At 45.3% G+C, this 25130-nt stretch overlaps 2 long non-coding RNA genes across 2 annotated transcripts in view; both read right to left on the bottom strand.

Annotated features, from left to right (window-relative positions):
* Positions 1-25130, bottom strand: part of LOC310746346 — a 105643-nt gene that overhangs the window by 58296 nt on the left and 22217 nt on the right. The window lies entirely within an intron of this gene.
* LOC310746325 lies at positions 1869-4400 on the bottom strand. Its single transcript, XR_014540631.1, has 2 exons — positions 4014-4400; positions 1869-2549 (listed from the first exon to the last, which is right to left on the bottom strand). It is a non-coding gene; the product is annotated as an uncharacterized lncRNA (long non-coding RNA).

Raw genomic sequence — 25130 nt, 5'->3', positions numbered from 1 at the left:
GATATCAAATCCAAACCCTTCTCCGGAAGGCATGCCAGTGATTTACTGGTCCAGCCAGTCCCGAAAGCCAGAAAACTGCTTGATTCTGCTAAGCACCACCCACCACCCAGCAGCTTCTTTTAGGGCTCCTCCTCCAACCAAACTAGTTTTTGTCCTGGTTTACATCATCTTCTCCAAGGTTATGTTCTTTAAAGTCAAACAGGGACAATCCAACTGCCTGTGAAGCCTTGTGAAAGGGGGGTGTCTTGGTAGGCAGTCATCAAGTGGGAACTACCTGCATTAGCACTATTTATTATTATTTATTAATATTTATCATCACCATCATCCTGCCTTTTCCCCAGACTGGGACTCAAGGCAGCCTATGCAAATTAGAACAATGCAGACAACATGCAAAAAGATATTAATTCAAAAGCAATTAAACTCAAACAGAATTAAATGCAACATGAAAACAAATCTGTTAAAATGCAGGTGCTAAAAATGGTAAAAATAAAAAAAAGCACAGAACTATTAAAGCCCTTTCCTAAAAAAACCAAACCATTCCATTCCCAATGGCCTGCCAGAATACAACCATCTTCACTGTTTCTCTTCCTTACTAAGTATGCCTGTGAGGGTGGTATAGGTTGAAGACCAGAGGCTCAAGCCAGCAGTAAGAGCTAAGGGGTAGAGCAGGGGACTAAGCCAAAGGGCAACCAAGAGAACCAGCAAAGGATCAAGTTGTGCAGGAAAAATGGGTCCCACCGCAAACAGTAAACCTCTGCCCGCTGTGCAAAGGGCTCAAAGTTACAGGCCTCACAGCTTTGGCCATAGGAACCCATTTCCAGACTCCTCTTCAACCTCAGCCTTGGACTTCCAAGACTGAGGTGGCCCAGCCTTGAGCGACTGCTCTTGCAAGTGGCTGTCTTCCAGTAGAGAGGCTGAGCTAATAACCAGCAATTGTGTGTTTTTTCAATGACTAGCCCCTGTCAGTGGGATTCCCTCGCGAGGGAGACCTGCCACATCTGTCCTGCAGTAGCTTTTGAAGCATTAAGCAATTATTCCTCTCCTCCCTCATTTATTTAACAGGATGTTTCATTTCATAATGGATCCGGCTGGACTCACTATCAATTTCTTGCAACTTAAATGTAGGACACCTGGGAGGTGGCTGTCTAGGAGAGCGCATTTTGTCTCCTACTCACCTGGAAGTAAGTCCCACTGAACTCAATGGGACTTGCTTCTGCATTGATGTGCATAGACTTGCACTATGAATGCATGGAAGTGATTTTAGTCATTTGAATTGAGTTTTTAAATTGTAATTTGAACTCTCTCCCTTTTTAACCCAACTTGCATTCACATATTTTATTGTAATCTGATTTGAGTTTGTTTTATAATGGGAAAAAAGGTTTTTGGGTTTTTTTAATTAAAGGAATACCTCTTTTAAGGACAGTTCCAGCACACAGTTAACCGACGGGCATCCCCAATATATCTCCCTTATAAGGCAAAATGCGGAGAAGGGGATTTACCAGGAAGAGAGGGCCCAGAAAATACAGCCTCTGCCTTGTAAGCAGGGCTACACTGAACACAAGGTACCCATTTCTGATTGCTGGAAGGTCGGTGATAGATAGGGACCACTTGTCCCAGGAAGAGATCCCTGCAATCGATTCCTGGAGCTGCAGCAATGAGAAAGCTATAGAGCAGGAGATGGAGTGGCAGGATTTGATTTCTCTTTCAGGGAAAGCAAAGTGGTCAAGAGGGCTTGGGAACAGGCTCCCTTGTTGAAAGAGCAGAGAGCGATTTCCTACTTAAAAAGTGATAAATCCAAATGCTCTTCAGTTTACAAGGCAGAGATCAATCAATAATTATCCCACTTAATCCCAACATAAATCCTTTAAAAAAAATTTTTTTAATTAAAAGCAATCAAGCCCCACAAGATGCGGTCATTTGCCACACAACATTAACCCCTTGGGGTCCGGCGCCCAGGCAGCCTCCAGGACTGCAGAGGATTCCTATCTGCAAACTGTTTTCCAAGCCCGCTTCACAGAGCCTCTGAATCGGAAGAGTCGAGAGGGACAGATTCCAGCACTCGTTTTCACAGCCGCCATGGGAAGACTTGCTTGTTATAAATGCCCACCTAAGGCAAAGTGACACGTCTATTAGGCCCTTAATTAGACAAAATCCACAGCTGACATCCCTGTGGCAAAACCGTCTCTGTTAAACAGTCACTTAAAGCATGAATTGGATCGGGCTAACCTTGCTTTAATTAACAAAGCCGTCACCGAGGCAAGGAACGTGCGGGAGACTTAAAATCAACATGCCTGAGCTGAAACAGAATCCCACTCTGTGGTTTTTCAAACTTCTCAGACCTGCAGTACAGTGTTGTTGTTTTTCTGAATCAAAATGAAAGGCACGTTTCTTGTGGAAGAGGCATGGTGCTTGCCTCTTGCACCCGAAAAGAGGCATACTTAGAGGGGCTTCTCTACTGCATACAAAGAAGCCAGGAAGTGTCATGCCTGGATCATGTTATCTATTGAAGAACAGGAAGAGGTATTCTGGAAGGAACTTCTCTATTATACCTGGGGGAAAGCAGGAAGACGTGTGTCTGGAAGAGCTATGAACACAGAAATGCAGTGGGAGATTTCTGAGGGCAAGTCATTCTAGCATGTGTGACTGGGTCATTCCAATGTATCAAATGAGAGCATCAGTGCTGAGTAATAGAAATTTAATAAATAACAACCAAATGAGAAAAGTGGCTTAGAGCTCTGGGCTAAAGGTGGACTCACTCTGCCATGGCGTTCATTCTTTAATTTTGGACCACCCTACCTAGCAGTGCAGGGACGCGGGTGGCGCTGTTGGTTAAACAACAGAGCCTAGGACTTGCAGATCAGAAGGTTGGCAGTTCGGATCCCCGTGACGGGGTGAGCTCCCGTTGCTCGGTCCCTGCTCCTGCCAACCTAGCAGTTTGAAAGCACGTCAACGTGCAAGTAGATAAATAGGTACTGCTCCGGCGGGAAGGTAAACGGCGTTTTCGTGCGCCGCTCTGGTTCACCCGAAGCGGCTTAGTCATGCTGGCCACATGACCCAGAAGCTGTATGCCGGCTCCCACGGCCAGTAAAACGAGATGAGCGCTGCAACCCCAGAGTCGGCCACGACTGGACCTAATGGTCAGGTGTCACTTTACCTTTACCTTTTTACCTAGCAGTGCAGAGCAAAAAGGAAGGCTCCAAAGGCTGTGCCAATTGTCTTTCAAATTTTCCTTTCCTTTCCTTCCTCATTGCTGAATGAAACAAGTTTTGGCTTCTTTGTCCCGATTCATGTACACAAGCCCAATTTGTGTGTCTGGGTGTAGAGCTCCCATGCTCCTCAACTACATTCCTTTGCACATGTGGAGTAATTTCCCATCACTGATGTGAAAGAGAAAGCTCAGAGTGGCTTCATCACTGGTGGAGCTCTAGAGCGGGGGATGCATGATTTCCACAACAATTTGCTCTAGGACTTTTCTTATTGGCCTTTTGGCTTCTCCGGGGGAAATACCTTTCCGAGCCTCACGTAAAATGGAAGTGAGGAAAAGTAAGGAGGCCCTCCAGCTGGCACTGTGGATCCCCTGCACTCTCAAATAACAGATGCACCTCTGTAGTTCAGCACCAAGAAAAGCTTGATTCTGCAACCTGCATATATTCTGCAACCTGTGCATATTTTGCTTCCTTTGCATAATTTCTTTCGCTTCCCGCAGTTGGGAGTTACAAGAAGGATGGAGGAACGAATCCCACCTGAGGAAATGTACGGATCCAACCACGGTTGTATTGCTTCTCTTGAAATTCCTACAGCGAGACTTTCAGCTCAGATTTTGCTGTAAGTGAAACATGTTGGCAGTACTGAAGCCCTGACCCTTAACCTCCCCCCCCCCTCTCCTTGGGTGTCTGAGAATCACACGCTGCCAAGACCATAGCTGTGCTCTTTTTAAAATAAAAGGAACAGGGAAAAACTAAAGGCAAATCTTTCAGGAGGCTAAATGAAGTGCTTTATACTAAATTCTGTACTTGTGCAGAATCGTGGGTATCCCAGAGAGCTGAACAACATTTTATGTGCGCTTTTATCTCAGAGAGATTCCCCCATGATTTTGATCCTCAAAGAGGCATGCTTCTCTTCCGTTATAGGGATTAGTTTTTCTGCCGACTCACAGAACAACTCCAGAATGTCACAGGGACCTGCCGGCAGCTGCTGCTGCTATCACAGAGGAGATAGGCTGCAAACTCATTAGTCGTCGTTATCGCCATGGCGGTTTCTCAGCGCTCCGGCGAACAAGAGCTACCGTGACAACAACAGACAGTGTATTTCCCGGCACAGATTCTGGGTGGGTGCAAAGCTCGAGGGAGGGAAAGTGCAGATCTTGGGCAGCAATTACTCATTTGGGAGCAACATGAATGCAGAAGAGAGATGGCAGCAATCTTATGCATGCTGCTAGGATCCTCAGCAGTTTGCACACCTCTCCAGTTCCACTCTGGGCTTTGCTTCTGGAATTCTTACTGTGAAAATCAGTCCCTTAAGGTAAAGGGAAAGGGACCCCTGACCATTAGGTCCAGTTGTGACCGACTCTGGGGTTGCGGCGCTCATCTCGCTTTATTGGCCAAGGGAGCCGGCGTACAGCTTCCAGGTCATGTGGCCAGCATGACTAAGCCGCTTCTGGAGAACCAGAGCAGTGCACGGAAACGCTGTTTACCTTCCCGCCGGAGCGGTACCTATTTATCTACTTGCACTTTGATGTGCTTTCGAACTGCTAGGTTGGCAGGAGCAGGGACCGAGCAACGGGAGCTCACCCCGTCATAGGGATTCGAACTGCTGACCTTCTGATCGGGAAGTCCTAGGCTCTGTGGTTTAACCCACAGCGCCATCTGCGTCCCCGCGTTCTTACTGTGAAAATCAGTCCCTTACTAGCACACAACAAAGCACGCCAGGGGTTGGCATCACTGGGCACCTGATGGGGCCCCATGCACCAATAGGGGACTCACTGTCAACTCCTGATGCCTCCTAGCTGTCGCCCGTCCTTGCTATTGATGCCTGTTCACTTGCCCTCTCTCAGCAAGCAAGTAAGGAGATGAGCAAGAAGGAGGAGCAGAAAAACTAAGCATTGATCCATGTAGTTCATTATTGCCTACATTGACCAGCTGCGGTTCTCCAATGAGTCTTTTCCCAACCCTACCCAGAGGTCTTCTGAATGCAAAGCCACTCAGCTACCCTGAGTTTGCTTTCTCCCTTGGGGCAGTGGTACAGACTGAGGAAAAGGTGACAATGGGGTTCCTTTGGAAGCAGGGCAGGTGGGAAGTACACTTAATAAGAATAATAGTCATTAACAATGTAATTATGTAACTTGTGTAATTTCGCCACAGCAGAAGCTGAACTGCAGCAGAAGAGAAACTGATGCATGCAATGAATACCGGGTGAAACGGGAAAAGATGCCACACATCCCTAGTCATATCCAATGTTAACAATAGAAACCCATTGAAATTAATGTGGGTCCATTGATTTCGATGGGTCCACTATGAGTATGACAAATATTGGATGCAACCCTTGTGCAAGGGGGAGCAGGGATTTGCTGCAATGCTGGTGGTCCTCAAATGTGGGTTTCTAAGCCACAGTTAGGTCACGTCAGCAGGCAGGTGACCACCTCTTGAGAGGAGACATAGAGGAGGAGAAATAGAGACAGAAGAAGAAACTTAAGAGAGAAGAGAACTTCCAGACTATTTAGCTACATGGTGCTTCCAGATGGGTGTTTATGGAGGGATTAATCCAGGTTCTCTCTTTTTGGGGAATATCCTGTATGTTAAAAAAACATCTGTCTCCAGCAAACCCCACCCCTTTTTAAAGTTTTAAACTCCCATGAGGAAGCACCCACAGATGTGATGAATTAAAAGTGCCCCAAAAGTTTCCCGTTTTGGAAAATACTCCTGTTTTGTACTAGGTTTGTAGTTTACACTGAAGCTTGCCAGCCAACTCAGGCTTATTTGGGATTCTGAATATTTTAGTACTTTGGGAATGAGATGCACTGTGAAAATAAAAATGTACTAATTTATGCTATACACATGTAAACACACACACACACACACACACACACACACACAAATGTGTGTCCTTTTGAGTTGCAGGGAAATGAGGTTAATATCTGAACATTTCTCTAATTGCAGATTCCCACCCCCTTCCGGATCCTTTTAAAGTGCCCCATCTGTACTATGTTAGGTCCCTAAACTTGTTTTGATCCCAGCTTCCTTGTGTATCACAGAGCATGTCGATGAAGGGATGATTTGGTGCTCGCTACTGGGTTACTATGGCAACCTTTGCTGAGCAGGTGCCCTCTAATTTTGTTGGATGGGGCTGGTGGGAGTTATAGGCCATGATATCTAGCAGGTGATGACTGTGCTATGGTAAGTAGAAACAGTGGAGGCTTGTCCATTAGGATGAATGGGGCCCTCAGACAGCCGCTGTCTTCCCTTGTTACTTACAACCAGTCCAAGGGATAGCACTGGCTGTCACCTTCCTCCTCCTTGGGCTCAGTTTTGCTCTTGTAGAACTCAAGAGATAATCTAGAATTAACCAATTCTACTGGCCATTGGCTATGGCGCCACCTACTGCCTGGCTCCCTGCCTTCCGCCCTACCAGCCACAATGGGTACCACCAACCATTGCCTAGGAAGCAGGTCTCTCTACATCCCAGTGTCTCATGAAGAGCATCAGGAGGGAGGAGCAAACATGCATGAATGGTTGCAGCACAGAGTCAGGAACTGGTGAATAAACCCAGGGGTGCGTGAGCAGCCGTAATTTTGTGTATGTAGCATTGTTTTTACACACACACACACACACACACACACACACACACACACTCTCTTTCTGCTGCACCTACTTTCTCCCAAGGAATAAAGGCCCATTCCATTTGTAGCCAGGAGGCTAACTCTTGAGCGATCCCACCACCACCTCCCCATCAGAGCTCCCATCTTTTTCAGCGCATGAAATATTAGAACAGCTGCTGCCAATTCCACCTCTGAAAAGCAAGAACATGGTGGGTTGGGGTTTTTTTTTTTCCTCCTCTCCTCTTTCTCTCTCTCTCTCATTGCCAGTGATGATTTAATCCTCTTTGAACTCTTAAACTCCTAAATATCAGATGGTTGCTCTGTGGGGTAAGAGGCTGCATGTTTATTATTGTCTGTTCTTTACAGGCGCTTCTGAAAGGCGAGCCAGAAGTTGGGAAGTGTATCCCAGGGAGCCGCCGAAGAATCGGGGAATGCAAAGCAGACAGCGACTCTGGCCCTCCGACAACGGGAGGGCAATAAAGCACGAGCCGTATCAGGTGTTAAAATGGCAACAATTCCCAAAACATCCTGGGAAAATGCTGCATTGCAGGGGGGCGGGGGAGAGAGAAAGGGGGCATTGCAACACACTTGTTTCTTTACTAAACAAAGTCATGGTAACTCCAACTGCCCAGTAAAGGAGACCCTGGGTAGATATGCATGAACTTTTGCTGCTTGCCTTGAGATGTGGCTTGTTCTGGTGCATCATGCTCCAAGCACAAAGTGAAAGTGGAGCACTTTTTTTACTTATTTCATCTTTGCATTTCTCTCTTCCTTTTTTGGCAGAAGCAACCCAGCCAGATGGGCAGGGTATAAATATTATTAAATGCAAGCCCCTACACAAAGAGACTTACTTCTTATTTATGATTATGATGATGATGATGATTAACAAATAGGTTTCATCATTGTCATCATTTATTCCCCACCTTTCCTCCTAAGGAGTTCAAGGCAGAGTACAAGGGAAAAAATTAAGCATCTCCTTCTTCGTCCACAAGGTGCCCAACAGGGGGACCAGGATGTCCTGCAAGACTTTTGTGTGCACCTGACTTAGCCCATGACACAGGGAAACCCTGAAAGCTGGGATGGAGACATTTCAGGGAAACAATCAGCCAAAAGGATCTGGCCTCTCAGCAGAGTCAGTGGGGTGACCCCATCTTGGACCTCTCCCTCTGCTGCAGCCTGACGTAAGGACAAGATAACAGTTGAGGGAGAGGGACAGCCAAAGTCAGCTGAGTCGATGGAGTGGCCCTGCTTCTCATCTCTCTCCCTTTCTGCTTCCTTCTTTGGCGATCACTCGTAGCCAAGTAAGATTGTCTTCCATGAAAATGGTCTTAACAGTGAGTCCGTAAGTGACTGTGGAGGCCAATTCTGGATCCACACGTCCTTCCACAGTGGGGACATAGGATTCTGGATGGGAGTTGATCACGATGAGGATTTGCCAAACATGCCTTCCTCTTAGCTCGTTTCTCCTTTTCGCCCTGAGTTTGTGCTTCTTCAAAGTCCATGACACCAGTTGGAGTGCTTGCAGACCAGTGTTCCCCAGCTATCAGTGCTTATACTACTTTCTTTTTTTAAGATTTGCCTTGTAGTGTGCGCACACTCAGAGGATGACCTCCAAACCATCCTAAATATCTTTGCAGCAGCTTACGGAAAGCTTGGCCTATCGCTCAATATCCCCCAAAAAACCCCACCAAATTGCTGCACCAACAAGCACAAAACAACCCCTCTGCAGCGCCATAAATCCAACTCAATGGTGTAACGTTGGGAAATGTTGACCACTTTCCCCTCTCTGCTACATCCTTATGGAATGGCTGCTTCCTGGTGGCGGTGGAGAGCCAAAGGCAGCTAGTCTTTAAGCAGATCTGATGGAGTGGGCCCTGCTTCAATTCTCTCTCTTTCTGTGTGTGTGTGTATGTTTCTCCCCACCACCCCCTCCCACCCCCTACTGCCTGTATTCTCTTGCCTTTTATAATGTAATAATTTGAGCTAGGTTGAACTGAGCCACCCAAGATCAGAATCTCGCAGCTCCCCGACAAAAGATCTCCCAAGAGTTCCCTCTATACATCTGCTTCAGGGACTTTGCAAATCAATGTGAGCTCTAAAAGTACGGTTCCAAGCAATTTTTAAAATATATCTATGGAGAGAGAGAGGGAGATGCAAGATAAAGCCTATTCATAGGTGGAAATGGCTGCCTAGCTTTCCCTTTCATCAGGAGTGTTTCTCAGTAAGCACTCTGCCTGGGCTACTACCTTCAATATATTGATCCCACTGGACAGCCGTTTCCCCACGGTACACTTTGCTCATCGAGACCGAACAGTTCTCTCCAATCTATTTTAAACAATACTTACCTTCGTATATGAATCCCGCCAGCCCATAGCCGTTTACAAAGCCTTTATGGATTTCTGCTGCAGCATCAAAGGCTGCTTAATGTGACTTTATGTGTTTCTCCCCCTGCCCCAAATCCATAAGCTTTAATCAAGTGTTGCAGTTGTAGCACATTGGGATGAGCAAGCCTGTTTTACTGACTAAGGTTCTGTGTGGGTGGGTTTTGCAGGGTGGGTGTGTCCTGCTCTCAAAGGCAAGGATGCAGGAACCTTCATCCCACTGCCCAAATCAGGTGCACCAGGGCTTCTGTTCTGGCCCTGCGAGGTTATTTCCCTCCAGCCCCACACTATATGATGTCAGATCCAGGGCAAGGCAAAAGATTCCTGCATTGCAGGGGGTTGGTCTAGATGATCATCAGGGTCCCTTCCAGCTCTACAATTCTATGGTTCTAAGTTGGCCTGCTGCAGGTGGGGATTGTCCTCTCTCCTTCCCCCAGAAAAAAGGCTGGAAGAAGTGAATTGAAGAGGGTTGGGCCAGATGACTCTTCCAATTCTAAGATTCTACAATAAGACGCAAGCTTCGGTGGGAAACACCGGAGTCTCTTTAGAAAGGAAAAGCAAGCAGCTCCTTTTGCAGGCTCGTTCCATACCCAACAAATCAAGAGCAAGACCTCTAGGTAGCCACGGGTTATGTGGGCCAGCTATTAGCCACAAAAGCAGGCCCTTCCACATGGCTTCAGCCAAGCCTAATAGCTGCAATGATGAATCAGGCTACAGTCAGGAGACGCACAGATTAATTAAAATGCTCCTTCTGACACCACCACAATCAGAGACCTTCTGTGTTCTTTCTGATGAAGACGCTTGAGCATCTTATCCTGCCTTGGCAGCATTGCAAAAAAAATTAAATGAACTGGCTGCGCTGGAAGGGAAGAGAAAAAGCATCTAAAATGAAGGGTTGTGGGGTTTTTTCAGAACACAGAAGAGGAAGCCAGTCAGATTCCACAGTTCCTAAAACTAGGGTGTGGAACCTCAGGTCCAGGGACCCAAATGTGGCCCTTGGGGACTTTCTTTCTGGCCCTTGAGACTCTGCCCCAGGCCACACCCCCTCTGCCAGGACACACACCCTGCCCAGCCCTACTTTGCATCCTGTTTGAATGTTTTGGCCTGGTTGGAATGTGCCCTTGGAACTCCGACAAACCTCCCAGGATACAGGACAGAGGGCTGTGTGTGCAGAAACCTGCTGGCTGCATAAAGGTAAAACCTACATTCCTTTCTCTGCCCACTTCTGCCTCTGGCCCCCAGAAGCTTTCCCAGATGGGAACACGGCCCTGAAAAAAGGGTCCCCCGTCCCATTGCTAATGTGACAGATTCCATGACCCGCAACGTGATACGGCAACTGCTCGCCGCCCACTACGCATCCCCTACGCACAGCCAGGAATCTTGCTCCACATAGTTCAGCTTGGCACTCTTGACTGCTGGCCTGCAGTGTACATATAGAATGCACCCTAAGTGGAGCCGATAAGATTGGTGCTCCAGAACGTGTAATACTGAGAATGTTCGCTGCCCTTTTTATCAGCCAACTGAAAAGGGGGGAAAAAAACTTTCCAAAGCTTCCAGGCCATCAGCTCCAACACCCTGATGGAGACCAGACGACAGGCGGACATGATACCCAACTGCTCTTGTGCCTCTGGGTGATACCAAAGAGGCTGAGGAAACAAACAAAAAAAGGACTCGCGCTCAAATGGCATGTGACAATCGGGTCGTGTAACTTTTTTCCCTCGAAGGGTCGTGGTTGTTATTTTTAAAGCAAGGCTGTAAGTGGAGGAGCAGCATCAGGGAAAGCGAGGGGCTTGTTGAACCCTTTCCCTGCCAGCTATTTGGTGCAATCCCACTTCTATCTCTCTCCACAGTGAGAAAACAGCACATAAAAAAGCAACTGGGCAGGTAGAGCCAGTTTTGAGCAAAGAGGAGGGAGGGAAAGGGTCAAGCAGGCCCCTCCCCTGCCACCAGACCCTTAACTCAAGACTGTGGTAAAGAAGACTGCGTTTTTGTTTCAAGAACAGCTGTTTTTAGTTTTATATGTGGTTGATATTCTTCGTTTCGGGGTTTTCAAAAGCAAAAGTAAAGTTTCATCTACATATGTAAACATGAAATAAAATTTCATAAAAGCATTTTTGCATATACAAAAAGTACAGTTTAAAGATCGCTGTGTACATCTATTGTCCTGGCTTACTGTTGTATTTTAAGCGGGATGTCAGATTTTATGAGTGAGAATAACATATAAGGTTCAACGTCGCCTTGGAATTTTACACACCAACAATCAACAAACAGACTAAATTTTTCAATATATTTGTTTGGTGTGTGTTTTCAGGATAATAAGCATCACAGGAAAAGTACCCAGAACTGTTCCCAAAACATTTTCTACCACGGGTGGAAATGTACCTTGCTGGTGTGTGTGCACACACGAATTTGAGCACAAATTTGAGCTTCCCCACTCCCCAGAATTTCTCCTGTCCTTGATCACAGCCTCCACAGCTGCTCTGCATTAAGGAAAACACTAACAGAAAGAATCACACCAGCGAGGAACCACACATAGTTTGAATCTAGAAGGCAAGGCATTTCTTTGGGCCCGCTGACTCCTTGTGGTTGCCAGGACTGTCCCGCTAAGAACCTGCTGGTTGGCTCGTTTTTTTTTACTTCCTTTCATCCTCCATGGTCTACACAAGAGCACCCCCCCCCCAAAAAAAACCTTGGACATCTTCACTAAACATTGTTACCAAAACACCACTCGAAATTCCTCCGAGGTTTCCCCCAAGCAGTGACGTCCAAAGTTGTCGTGAAATTTTGATTTAGGTGAAATCTAGAAGCCGACCACAGATCTTGTCAGCTTTCTGACCCACAGAGGGGTGGGGGTTTTGGAGGGGTTGCAAGCCCCAACCTCCCACCAAGGCACACTATGCTGGCCAAAGGCAGGCAAAAGCCACAGTACAACTCGGTCTCTCTATTGCTAGCTCACATCAGCTCTGCAGTGTGTTCATCCATAAGTGTGGGGTAGTGGTCCACATTCACACCACACATTTAAAGCACTATGATACCAATTTTAAGCAGCCATGGACTTCTGCATGGAATTCTGGGAGCTCTGGTTTGTTATGGGTGCTGAGAGATGTTAGGAGGCCCCTGTTTCCCTCACAGAACTACAATTCACAGATTTCCCTGTATTAAACCACTCTGGAAATGGTTGCTCTGTGAGGGGAATAGGGACCTCCTAACAACTCCCAGCACCCTCAACAAACTACCGCTCCCAGAATGCTTTGGGGGGAGCCATGAGAGCTTAAGATTGTATTCTGGTGCTTTAAATGCATGGTGTGAATGTGGCCATTTTTTTACTTTCAAGGAGGGGCGGGAGGACCTGTGGCACTCTGCATCTTCGTTCTATTTGTATGCCTCCTTTCCTTAGTTAAAACCATGCTCAAGGCAGCTTTCAGCACGGAACGATCTACATCACTGCAAACACAGGAGTCATAAACAACGAGTAAAACATGTCAAAATGTACACAACCAAACTGAAAAAATTTCCACATAAATCGTAGTATCAAAAAATAAAGATGCAAAAAAATAATATCAAAATAACAGCAACAACAAAAACTCCAGCAAAAAAACCCCAAACAATGTCCCGGCCTAAGAGTCTGTTCAGCGTCCTCAACTTTTGTAGGTTGAAAGAGGTGAGGCAGGGCAGGGGAGAGCAGATATTCCAGGACTCACAGACAAGATGGTGTTGGGCCTCCTCAGCGGCCTCAGCTTTTGGAGCCGGAGTCAGCTGGGCTCTCACCAGCCCCATCAGAAAGGCCGATGGACTCAGGGATGGTGGGAACTGGGGCCTATCAATATCTGGAGGGCACTGTGTTGACTACCCACCCCCCTTGTTGCAGCCCCATCTCCAAGTACCTATGGCCTGACAGCTGTGAATTTGACAGCCTTGCTTTCAGCACCTTGTCACCAAATCATTCCTTGCAGAATCACTTCAGGGGCTTATCCCTTCCTCTGCGCCTCCATCAGCTTGTTCACACTTGAAGGTCACATAACCTTCTATCCCAGATATCACAAAGCCCTCCTGGAGCAAGATTAGAAGTGGAGCAATCAGGGGAAAGGACTCTCTCCCTCTCACAGGGTGTTTTTTAAAAAAATAAAATAAAATAAAAATCTCTAGCTAAAAAAATATAAACAGGACCCACACCACGAGCTTTGTGGCATTGGTGGGGCCTCAAGGTGCACAACAAGAGGGAGGTGAGGTCATCCCAAGGCAGCCTTCCCAAACTGGTGCCCCCCCAAAATACCCCCTAGGTGTCCCACCAGCCAACACAGCCATAACGGAAACAAACTCCTCAGCTCAGAATTATTCAACCCTACGCATTACTGGACCAAATTTGAAGTACTGGCCTTAATGTTTAAAAAATCTGTACAACTTAACATCCAGCGTACTTGAAGGAGTGCATAGAAGTCACCCTGACATTAAGCTGTATGTAAATCAATAATTCCGGGGGCAAATTCTATAGATCAACTACGTTCTTTGTGGGAAAGATAGTTCTTTTGCCTGTCCTGAATCTTTCAACATTCAGTTTTATTGGATTGCCCTGGGTTCTATTATTATATGAGAGAGAGAGAGAAAAAAATAACCTTCTCCCTGTTCACTTTCTAAGGAGGCAGGCGCCTATAAAACCCCGAGTCTAAAACTGCAGAACTGTTCCCTCTGTCATATTTACCAGATGGCTGGGAAGACCCCCATTCACAGTGTGAAGGCTGCAAATTCCCTATGTGCTTCTCTAGATGCCCATGCATGCCGGGAATCACAAAGTGGCCCAAACCCCAGTTCATTCTGGAGTTCACCTGCATTTCAGCATCTGCAACCTTACTCTGCCAAACCACAGCACTATCTGTTTCTCTGAACCATGTTTAGGGATAGCTGAATCAAGCAATTTTGGTTTCCCTCTGTTTCTCATTTTTGCAATCTTAAGTTTAGCTCTCCACATTACCACATCACATTGCAACTTTTCTTTTTAAGTCCTCATTAAAACTCATCAGCGTTTTAGGCTGATTTTCTTCTAATATATATGTGTTTGCATGCATTGTTATCTAATAGACTTTTTTTGATAAACCAATTTCCCATTAAAAAAACCATTTTTGTGTGTTAACGATTATGTGCATTTTTAGGCACACATCACTCCAGTAGGTTCATTTTCCTATGCATTCCTTGTACCGAGAACTGTATTGAAAAATTCAGAGAAATGCGGGTGTCAAAGGATGGGCATGCTTTGGTCTGCCTATTGTTTCAGAAAGGGCAAATCTGGTAGGCTTGCCTTTAAATGCGAACAGAATTGAATTCCTCTCCGATCCCTAGCCCATGTGCCTTTCACATGCAGTGGCCCCTCATAAGGGAAGCATGCAGAAAACAGCTTCTCTGTATCAAGGCACTGTTGTTGTTGTTTAGTCGTGTCCGACTCTTCATGACCCCATGGACCAGAGCACGCCAGGCACTCCTGTTTTCCACTGCCTCCCGCAGTTTGGTCAAACTCATGCTGGTAGCTTCGAAAACACTGTCCAACCATCTCATCCTCTGTCGTCCCCTTCTCCTTGTGCCCTCCATCTTTCCCAACATCAGGGTCTTTTCCAGGGAGTCTTCTCTTCTCATGAGGTGGCCAAAGTATTGGAGCCTCAGCTTCAGGATCTGTCCTTCCAGTGAGCACTCAGGGCTGATTTCCTTAAGAATGGAGAGGTTTGATCTTCTTGCAGTCCATGGGACTCTCAAGAGTCTCCTCCAGCACCATAATTCAAAAGCATCAATTCTTCGGCGATTAGCCTTCTTTATGGTCCAGCTCTCACTTCCATACATCACTACTGGGAAAACCATGGCTTTAACTATACAGACCTTTGTTGGCAAATCAAGGCACTAGACTCATGGAAAACACAGAAGGACCCATCATGGCAACGTAAGCAGATGATCCGCTCCTGTTTTACATTCCAAACTTCCGTTCAGCTGAAAACCTGTTATATATATACATATATTTGAAAAAAAAATACATACATTTAGCTCTGCACTCTTTAAGGCAGTAGCCTACATGATTTGGGAAAGTGTACACACACTTTTGTGCCAGATTTTGCCTGCAGGTTCTCCTAAGCGTAATCAGGGTGCAACGTAACACATCACGCACAGAGGCAAGGCAGGCGAGCGCTGATAGCACAGGCAGAAAGGCATTTAGAGATAAATAGGGATTTGTAAATATTAAATGTGAATCTTAATGGCCTCAAACTCTCTGCCAATGCAGTTTACAAGTCAGAGGGATTGCCATGCAGTAAACAAAGGACTCCATCCAGCTCATTTGAAACTGATTTATTTTATTTTTTTACTCAGCCGTGCCTGTAAAAAAACAAAAAAACACCCTTTACTATTTAGGTGTCTGGGTAAGGTAAACCTATTTACACTGCAATCCTATGCATGTTTACGCAGGAGTAAGCCCTACTGAGTTCAATGGAATTTGGGCCCAGATAGGTATGTACAGGACGGCAACTTCAGTGGGCACACCAGTGGGCACAACATCGGCAGTGGGCACACCAATCTGTTCATAGAACAAAAAATGTAGATTTTCTCAATCCTCAACATGCTGCTTTCAACCTAGATTGAGTCTGGATCCTGCCATCCACAAGGGTGAGTGTATTTCACTGATCCGGATGTGAAAATATGCCCCTTGTTTGGTTTTCCTCCCTGCACCTGCCCCACATAAATGAAAAAGGAAGTGGTGATTGCAAACTTGGTATATATACCCACCTGCCACGTCCCTGGGAAGGTGTGGATACATACCCACGCTACTGGAACCACCTACATCTGTTTCCAAATGGACACACTGCAGAGTAATGCAGAATCATGGTCTTCCAACCCCAGATTGTGTTTTACATACACACAAATCTGGCAACAAGCCGAGAGCGAACCAAAAAATAAAAATAAATGGAGGGGAGAAGCTTTCTCACCCTCCACTCTGAGCCAGACCATAATTTTCCTTTGGCAGGCAAACCTACCCTTGTGCCATAGCAAAAGTCTTTAGACCCAGATGAGAGGAACAGGCTCTTCTGCAGTCTCAGCTCGAGAACCACCAAGAGGATGTTACTGGCAGCCCAGTGACCCCTTATTGGTTTATATAAGAGTCTTGGTTGACGCGCAGGTGGTAGAAACATCTTCCACAAGCTGTGCATCTTCCATAGTTTGCAACTGCAATATGCAGCTGTTGGCCAGAAGTGAATTATTATGCCCCACCTGGCGCTGTGCTCCCGCACTATTTAGGGTTTCTGCTGAGCCACGCCGGTGATACTGGGCACGTAAGACACCCAAGTGGTTGGAATAATTTGTCGACTTCCAGATCATACAGTCGACATGTCGGGTTGCTTTAGCAACCTCGTTAAGGTCTGGCTGAGTCATGCTGATTAGGTCCCAAGGCGCTGAACAAGCTTTCTCAGAAGCAACTAACACCACTACAATCTCCAACAAATCATTACTGCTCTTCAGCCAGGGTGGAAATGACGGCTACCTTCTATGAAATCCTCCACGAATGGTGAACGATTCTGTGTCACAGCCAGAACCTGGCATAATTACCATTATAGCATCATCATATCTAGTCGGCCTTATGTGAAAGTAACAGCCAAGGAGAAATTTGACAAGTAATGAGATGATTTCCTGAGCAAATAATTGCACAGGGATCCAAAGCTCTTACGGCTCTCTCATCAAGGATGGAGCAAGAGCAACATCTTAGGCTGAATTCACACATAAATGTGCATGCCCGGATGTTCCGCAGGTGTAAAACAGGCATCATAGATAGGATACTCTGTGTCCTATTTGTGGAAGGGTATCGTAGAACCTGGTACCACCTGATGCATTGCACTTTTCAATGGACGCCATATTCGTCTTCCTCTGTAAGTAGGTATGGGAGAGTAATTCAATTTAGTTTCGCTTTTAAAGACAAATCTAAGTTGCACTTCCTGAAACAATGGGTGAACTGAACCACAGGCATGCCTCAAAAATTGAACTTCTCCGAATTTTGAAATGCAGTTCTCCGGTCAAGAAATCTATGTATGTATAAGTGTGTGTGTGTGTGTGTGTGTGTGTGTGTGTGTGTGCATATACTGGAATTAAGCTTGTAAATTAGTAAAAGTAACACAGACAAATGAATTATAGTAATGGAAATACAACTATTAGGGAAAGTATTCTAAAGCATGCATATTGAGCAAAATTGCACACCACAATACAAATGCATTAGGAGAAATCTGCAGGCGAATTTTCATAAGGATTTTTAAAAAACAAATTAAGGATTCTTTTTAAAAAATCACAAACTGATGTGGTAATGTGGAGAACTAAACTTAAAATGGGAAAAATGAGGAATCAAAGCTGACAGGTTTGTCCATCGCTGGAAGGTCGAAACCACAGGGGGAGAAAACGATGTAAAATGATGTAAAGTCATGCATGGATCAACCTTCAGATTCTCACAATAAGAAGCATGTTGAATTAAGATTCCAGAGTTTACGGCTGCAATCCCAACCCCACTTACCAGGGAGTAAGCCTCATTGAATTCAATAGGATTTACTTCTGAGTAGACAACATCAGGATTCTGCTGTAAATAGCTTCATAGAGTTGAAACTGGTATCTGACAGATCGTCTAAAGAAGTTGGGGTTCCATGCCCAGACCCTCCCCCCTTGACCAGCTGAATAAATTAGGGAAATGCAATTTCATATACACAGGTTGCGGAATTCTGCATTTGGGCTGCCTTAGTGCAGAATTCTGAAACATTCAGTGGAAACCAAGTACTGTTTACACAGGACTCAGTTCTCTTTGCACTCAATCTCAACTCGTTTTAACAAAAATCTAGCATCAAGATGTGTTCCAAGATGTGTCTGTCACCCTGGAGCTTTCCTGTTAGAAGGAGTTTGTGCTTAGCAGCACACCACAACAGGAATCTTCCCTCTATTTGCACAACACGCTGATCACTATGCAAAAAAACCCACTGCTTTTCATAATACTCAGCTTTGTACCAGGGGCAGAGACGTAAATCCCACCGCGGGTAGGCTTCAGAACCCACCCACTTCATACCCCTCAAACCTAAAAAACAAAGAAACCTCCATCCAGAAAATACTGAGCTTTCTTTTTAAGAAATGGGGGTGGGGGGAGAAGGAGAGAGAGAGATTATGAAGAGGTGGGATGCAAGGGAAATTGTCCTTGAAAGGTTAAAATTTTGCAACGTCAACCCTTCCAGCAAATGCCTTGGTGAGCCGATTTGCTTACAACCTGAGAATTTAAACTCCAGGGTAGAGTCAGACCTCAGGCTCCGTGAAGCTCTGTTTATTCATCATGGCTTTTCAGCAGAATGTTTATTATAATCAAGGAGAAGCCTATGTAGGTCAGAAACACAGAAGCGAGTAACCGCCGCCCTCCCTTACCCTGGAACGAAAAGCAGCTAAGCCTGTGTGTGTCATTCCAACCTGAACTTTTACAAATCTTGGTTGAGGTGGCCCAACATCAGGGCTTAGCAGGGTCAGGCCAGAGGCTGAACTATTCCAGCATCATGTTCTCACAGCCACCAACCAGAAGCCTAGGGGGAAACCGCAATGAGGGCTCAAGCGAAGCAGCCGCCTCCACAATCGTGATCCCTAGGAATTGATATTCAGAAGCAATTCTAAGCAAGCCGGACCAGTGATCTCATTCATTTCCTATGTCCTAAATCCCAGACATCAAGTCCCTCCTCTTCATCACAGGGATGAGACGTTCTTGCAACTTCCCTGGAAAGGAATGTGCAGACACATCATGCAAAGGTCAAAATGCGGTTGGATTATTCTTTGTTTGATTGCATGGCCCAGAGCCAACATTACCATACAGAAGAGTGAATTAATTGCTTCAGGTAGCAGCGCCCAAAACAGAGTGAAAGAGCTCGGTCAAGAGTGGTGGGGGTGAGTGGCTGAGAGATAGCGGCCAGGTTTTGCCGCAGGCACATAAAAGTTGAAGGTTATGTCACTGCCTCTTCCTACCTAGACTACAGCTCCCATAATTCTTGACCAATAGGAATGGGACCATTACATTAAAATGAAAACCTACCTCTCCTTTGCACATCCTGAAACAATCCATGAACTGAACATATAGCTACCCTTGAATTTTGCAATGCCATTTTCCAGACCCACCCCCAAACGTCTATTAGGGGAGAACATGCATAAAAATGCAAATATTAATTACCTTAACATATAAAAAAGTATTGTATTATGGGAAATTCCTTGCAAAATTCCACACCAAAACATGTGAATTAGGAGAAATGCACTCTAAAATGCTGCTGAATTTTCATGAAGACTTTAAAAAATAATTTTATTTATAGTTCTCATTTATATACGTTACAGCAATTAGTCAGCAATAATTCTAATATTTCAGACTCCGACTCCCTTCCCTCTCTTCCTGCGTTTCTTTGCATTTATTTTCATCCTTTCCTGTATACTCCAAATTATCTTATTCTTTTATTCATCTATTCTCATATATATCTCATATATGTTTTTGAAATTGCAGGTTTTTACAAATAACATTCTTGCAGCTGTGGTTGCATACATAAATAAATAAATTTCAATACTGTTTAGGTAGTTTTGATCCCATAATTCCGAAGAGAAAATCTTCTGTTTTTTTACAAATGCTGTCTTAAACATCTTTGTCGATTTACTATATATCATTTCCCAGTAAGCTTTAACCTTATTACAAGACCACCACATATGGGAAAAGGTACCTTCTTTCTCTTTACATTTCCAACACTTATTCTATTTTGATTTATACATTTTTGCCCATCTACTAGGTGTTAGGTACCATCTATATAACATTTTCATACAATTTTCTCTAAAATGATAACATGCTGCAAATTTTATATCCGTATTCCATAATAGTCCCCATGCTTCCATTACTATATTATGACCAATATCTATTGCCTAATGTAGTACTGAAGATTTCACTTTTTTGTCCTTTGCCTCCTATTCCAATAACATCTTATACATTTTAGACGTCACTTTAACATCGCAGTTTAACAGGTCTCTCTCTCTCTATTTGTGATAGTTGTTCCACATATCCTCGCTTCATATCCTTTTTAAATACTTCATTCAAATGATGATATTGTATCCCTGTTGTCAACCCCCCTGATAAATCCTTAAAACTTTTTAAATTTAAATTCTCCACCCTCCCTCTCTTAGCAAATTTCTATAAGTCACCCAACTTTCCAACATATTTCTTTTTCTTTTTCACTGCTATGGCTTCCAAATGCGAAAGCCAAAGTGGTGTTTTGGTCTCCAATAAGTTTTTATATTTATCCCATATTCTATACATTTTTTTCCTAATTATGTGGTTTGTGAAACCTTTATGTACTTTCACCTTTTCATACCACAAATAAGCTTGCAAACCCAAAACTATTATCATGACCTTCCAAATCTAAAATATTATTCAATTACAACCATTGATGGAGGCGTGTGTGTGTGTGTGTGTGTGTGTGTGTGTAAAATACATTGCAAATGGATGCTGAGATGTAACAAACTAGACTGAAGATTGGGAAAATGAGAAAGAGAAGAGAAACTGGCAAATTTTCCATCCCTAGCTCAGCTCAGCAAGTGCTGTACCTGGAAGGCTTCTCTGTCTCTGCCTTGGATGAAAATGCAGTTAGACTCTGCCCACTAATGGTTACACAGCACAGGCAGGAGATAAGATGCTAAGCAAGAAAAACTACCCCTCAGCGAGGGGGAAAGAGCATTCAGGGAGAGAAAGGCTTTCCAGCAATATCTGAGTGGCTGAATAATAAAAGGGAGTGATAAAAGACAGCCCATAGACAAAGCAATTTTCTCATTCTTCCTGCCCTTCACTCTCCATTAGCTGAATGGCTAGGGTCTAGGCTTTTAAAAAATTATTATTAAATATACAAGATTTTTCATTATAGAATTTCATTTCCCTCATCTCCCCACCCCCGGCAAATGCCCCTCTTAGGTTCTCCTTTTGTGCATTCAACAAATGGCACAAAAAAGTCAGGAGCCAATTAAAACAAACATGATTTGGAAATTCAGGCCGGCTCCCGCAAGGCCAGGTAAGAAGAGATTAAGGTGCAGAAAGTGCCTTTTGGGTTGGCAGCCAGAGAAACAGGTGGTGTAACCTAGGTGTAAATCCATGTCGGTGGCTTGACTCCCAGTTTGCTTTCTCAGGCCAAGGGCTTAAGTTCTAAAAGGAGATTCGGCAAGCATTAGTGGGTGACCATGCCAGCCAGCCGGACAGTGTTTTGTTGCTGTTACCAGGGCTCCATCTACACTATACATTTAAAGCTGTACCATAGAATCTTAGAGTTGGATGGGACCCCAAGGGTCATCTAGTCCAACCCCCCTAATGCAGGAATCTCAACTAGATCATAAGTGACAGGTGGCCACCCAACCTCTGCTTAAAAACCTCTGAGGAAGGAGAGTCCACCATCTCTCGTGGGAGTCTGTTCCACCACTGAACCGCTCTTACTGTCAGAAAGTTTTTTCCGAATGTTTAATCGGAATCTCCTTTCTTGCAACTTGAAGCCATTGGTTCAAGTCCTACCCTCGAGAGCAGGAGAAAACAAGCAGGCTCCCTCCTCCATATAAAAGCCCTTAAGATATTTGAAGATGGCGATCATATCTCCTCTCAGTCTCCTCTTTTCCAGGCTAAGCATACACAGCTCCTTCAAGCGCTCCTCATCAGGCTTAGTTTCCAGACCCTTGGTCATCTTGCTTGCCCTTCTCTGCACACATTCCAGCTTGTCAACATCCTTCTTAAATTGTGGTGCCCAGAACTGGACACAGGACTCCAGGTCTGGTCTGACCAAGGCAGAATAAAGCGGTATACTATTGCTTCCTTTGTTCTGGACACCATACTTCTGTTGATGCAGCCTAGAATAACATTAGCTTTTTTTTGCTGCTGCAGCACACTGTTGACTCATGTTAAGCTTGTGGTCCACCAAGACCCCTAGATCCTTTTCACATGTACTGCTAGTAATCCAGGTGTCTCCCATCCTATCTGCAAATTTGATGAGCAAGAAGATGGCAGCCAGTGGGCCAGGTGACAGAGCCTGGCTGTGCCTGGCAAATCAAGGTAGAGCCTCATAAACCAAGCCTAGGCAAACTCCGGCCCTCCAGATGTTTGGGACTACAATTCCCATCATCCCTAGCTAACAGGACCAGTGGTCAGGGATGATGGGAATTGTAGTCCCAAACATCTGGAGGGCCCGAGTTTGCCTATGCCTGTTATAAACTGCTAAGGAATGCTCTCAAGCCAAGCAGAAAAGATCTGATCTTGCACCTTTAGAGTGGAATTGGGCTTTTAGTGTAGCGACACCTGCACTTTGGAGCTTCCTCCTGTTGCATATTAAACAGGCACCATCTCTATTTTTTTAAAACTTTTTAAAAAATATATTTCTTTTGAAAAACATGTTAATTCAAAAGGCTTTACAAGCGTGCACAAGAATTTTTAAATACATTGCTTTAGTATCCCTCAAAGAAACAATAACCCACAGCTTTACATTACCTAGATATCCAAACACAAACATTTAACTATCAATATTCAGCACTCCATTGACTATAATGTTGCCCGATAAATGGATTCTTCTTTTTAGCCAGTATCAGACAACACTGTAGTCTAGTGAGGTGTGACTGGCAAAGAAGCTCTGTTACAAAGAGGAGAGGCACCATCTCTATTGTCTTTTTTCATGCCTCCTTCATTTTCCAACAAGCCGTTTAAGAGTAGATTTTCTTCCATTTTTTTTAACCTGCATTTGAAATTGCTTTGACTGTTCTAATATTGCTATGTATGCTTTTATTGTTAAATGGCTTTGAGAAGCTCCACAGGAAGTATTCATAAATGACATGCAATCACTCTGCCCTGATGGCCGGATGCTGATCTGGCAGGTTCCATTCTGGATCTACGAGAGGTGCAAGCTCTGAGACTGGAGTTTTATAGGGCCTGTTGGATAGGGACTGGCCATTTGGGCCAGCTGACTGTGTACTGAGCCACATGATAGGGCTTCGGTCGCAGCCCAGGTGGCATCCACAACATGGCTGCTGGGAGCCGAGGGTCAAGACACCTCCCTACTGGAGTCTTGCTCCTTCATATGCCTATTGCATTTATATTTCATTTAGCTGTGTTTTCTTTTAAAGACACATTCATGTTGTGTTTGGCAGTTTGCAGGACTGCTGTTTTCATTCTCAGAAGGTGGAGGAGCCTGCTTCGGAAAATGCCAGGAAAATGGGTCGTGTTCCTCTAATTCTGCCCAAACTGAACTCCCGTGAACTTTTCCACGGCAGAAACGCAGAGGGTATTGTGTGTGTTAGAACATGCATTTACAGCATATTACAGTTTAAGGGAAATTGTCACTGGCGTTTCATAATGTGCTTTGCTGAGCAGGCCTGGGAGAGAAGGTCACGCAGAGACAGGGGAGGGAGGAGGGTTCCGACTTTGCCGGCACTTCATTCCTCCCATTTTGTGATAAATATGCTGCAGGAAAAGGAAGCTATTTGAGCAAAAGCAGCCTCCGGGGTTCTCCCTTTGGGACAGGGGCAGGTGAGACCATGATACACAGTAAGAAAGTGGTAGGTCAGTGGGCTGAGGGCCGTGTTCCTTTCTTGTCAACCTTCCAAGGGCCACATGCCAGCAGTGGGCAGGACCAGTGGAAAAAGGGGCATCTAGTCCAACCCCTGGGTGGCGCCGTGGGTTAAACCACAGAGCCTAGGACTTGCCGATCAGAAGGTCGGCGGTTCAAATCCCCATGACGGGGTGAGCTCCCGCTGCTCGGTCCCTGCTCCTGCCAACCTAGCAATTCGAAAGCACGTAGAAAGTGCAAGTAGATCAATAGGTACCGCTCTGGCGGGAAGGTAAAAGGCGTTTCCGTGTGCTGCTCTGGTTCACCAGAAGCGGCTTAATCATGCTGGCCACATGAACCAGAAGCTGTACGCCGGCTCCCTCGGCCAGTAACGCGAGATGAGTGCCACAACCCCAGAGTCGTCTGTGACTGGACCTAACGGTCAGGGGTCCCTTTACCTTTACAGCTAAAGCATCCATGACAGATGGTCACCCAACCTCTGCTTAAACGTCTCCATGGAAGGAGAGCCCATCACGTTCTGATGTAGTCCATTCCACTGGCAAACAGCTCTTACCGTGGGAAATTTCTTCCTGGTGTTTAGTTGGAATCTCCTTTCTTGTAACTTGAATTCGAGAGGTCAGGCTTAAAGGACCAGGCAAAACCTGCTGGAAGGATGTGAAGGGCCAGTGAGGTGTGAGGCCTGAGGAAAGAGGGTGCTGTCTGAGGGAGAGCGGGTGTGACTGAGCAAGAGGTGTTGCTTGTGGAGGGTGCCGGGGGGCTAGGGTGTGTGGAGGGGCTTCATTTGGGCATGATGCTCTCCACCCTTGTGGCTGGGCATGGAAGGTGTCAGTGGAAGGCAGAGGCATTTTCAGTTTCGTGGGCAAAGCTACCAATGGATACTGGCCATGAGGCTACGCCCCACCTCCATCAGGCTTCTGAATAACAGTTACTGGAAACCACAAAAAGGGAGAGTGTTCTTGTGCTCGGGTTCTGCTTGTGAGTTTCCTACATGCATCTGGTTGGCCACTGTGTGAGGAAAGGATGTTGCACTGGATGAGCCATTGGCCTGATCCTGTTCCAGTGCCTACATTATTACATGAGCACCATTCCACAGCATTTGATATTTTCATTTACATACATTCATTCGAAATAAGATGGGTTTATGAAGCAATTCTATATCCTCCCACCACGCTGGCGAAGAATTCTGCGAAACAGTAGTCAATATTTGGAATCACTGTTCAGTGTTGGATGTCATATTTGCTGAATACACAAAGCTTCACAGCTTGTCCTTCATTGTACAAAGTTTGGTACCTCGCTTCATTTAAAGATTTCCAGAGACTTCGAGACATTTTGAACTTGTTATGG

The sequence above is a fragment of the Podarcis filfolensis genome (assembly GCF_964270895.1).
Source record: "Podarcis filfolensis genome assembly, chromosome: 12".
Classification (NCBI taxonomy): Eukaryota; Metazoa; Chordata; class Lepidosauria; order Squamata; family Lacertidae; genus Podarcis; species Podarcis filfolensis.
This window is presented reverse-complemented; position numbering and strand designations above follow the sequence as displayed.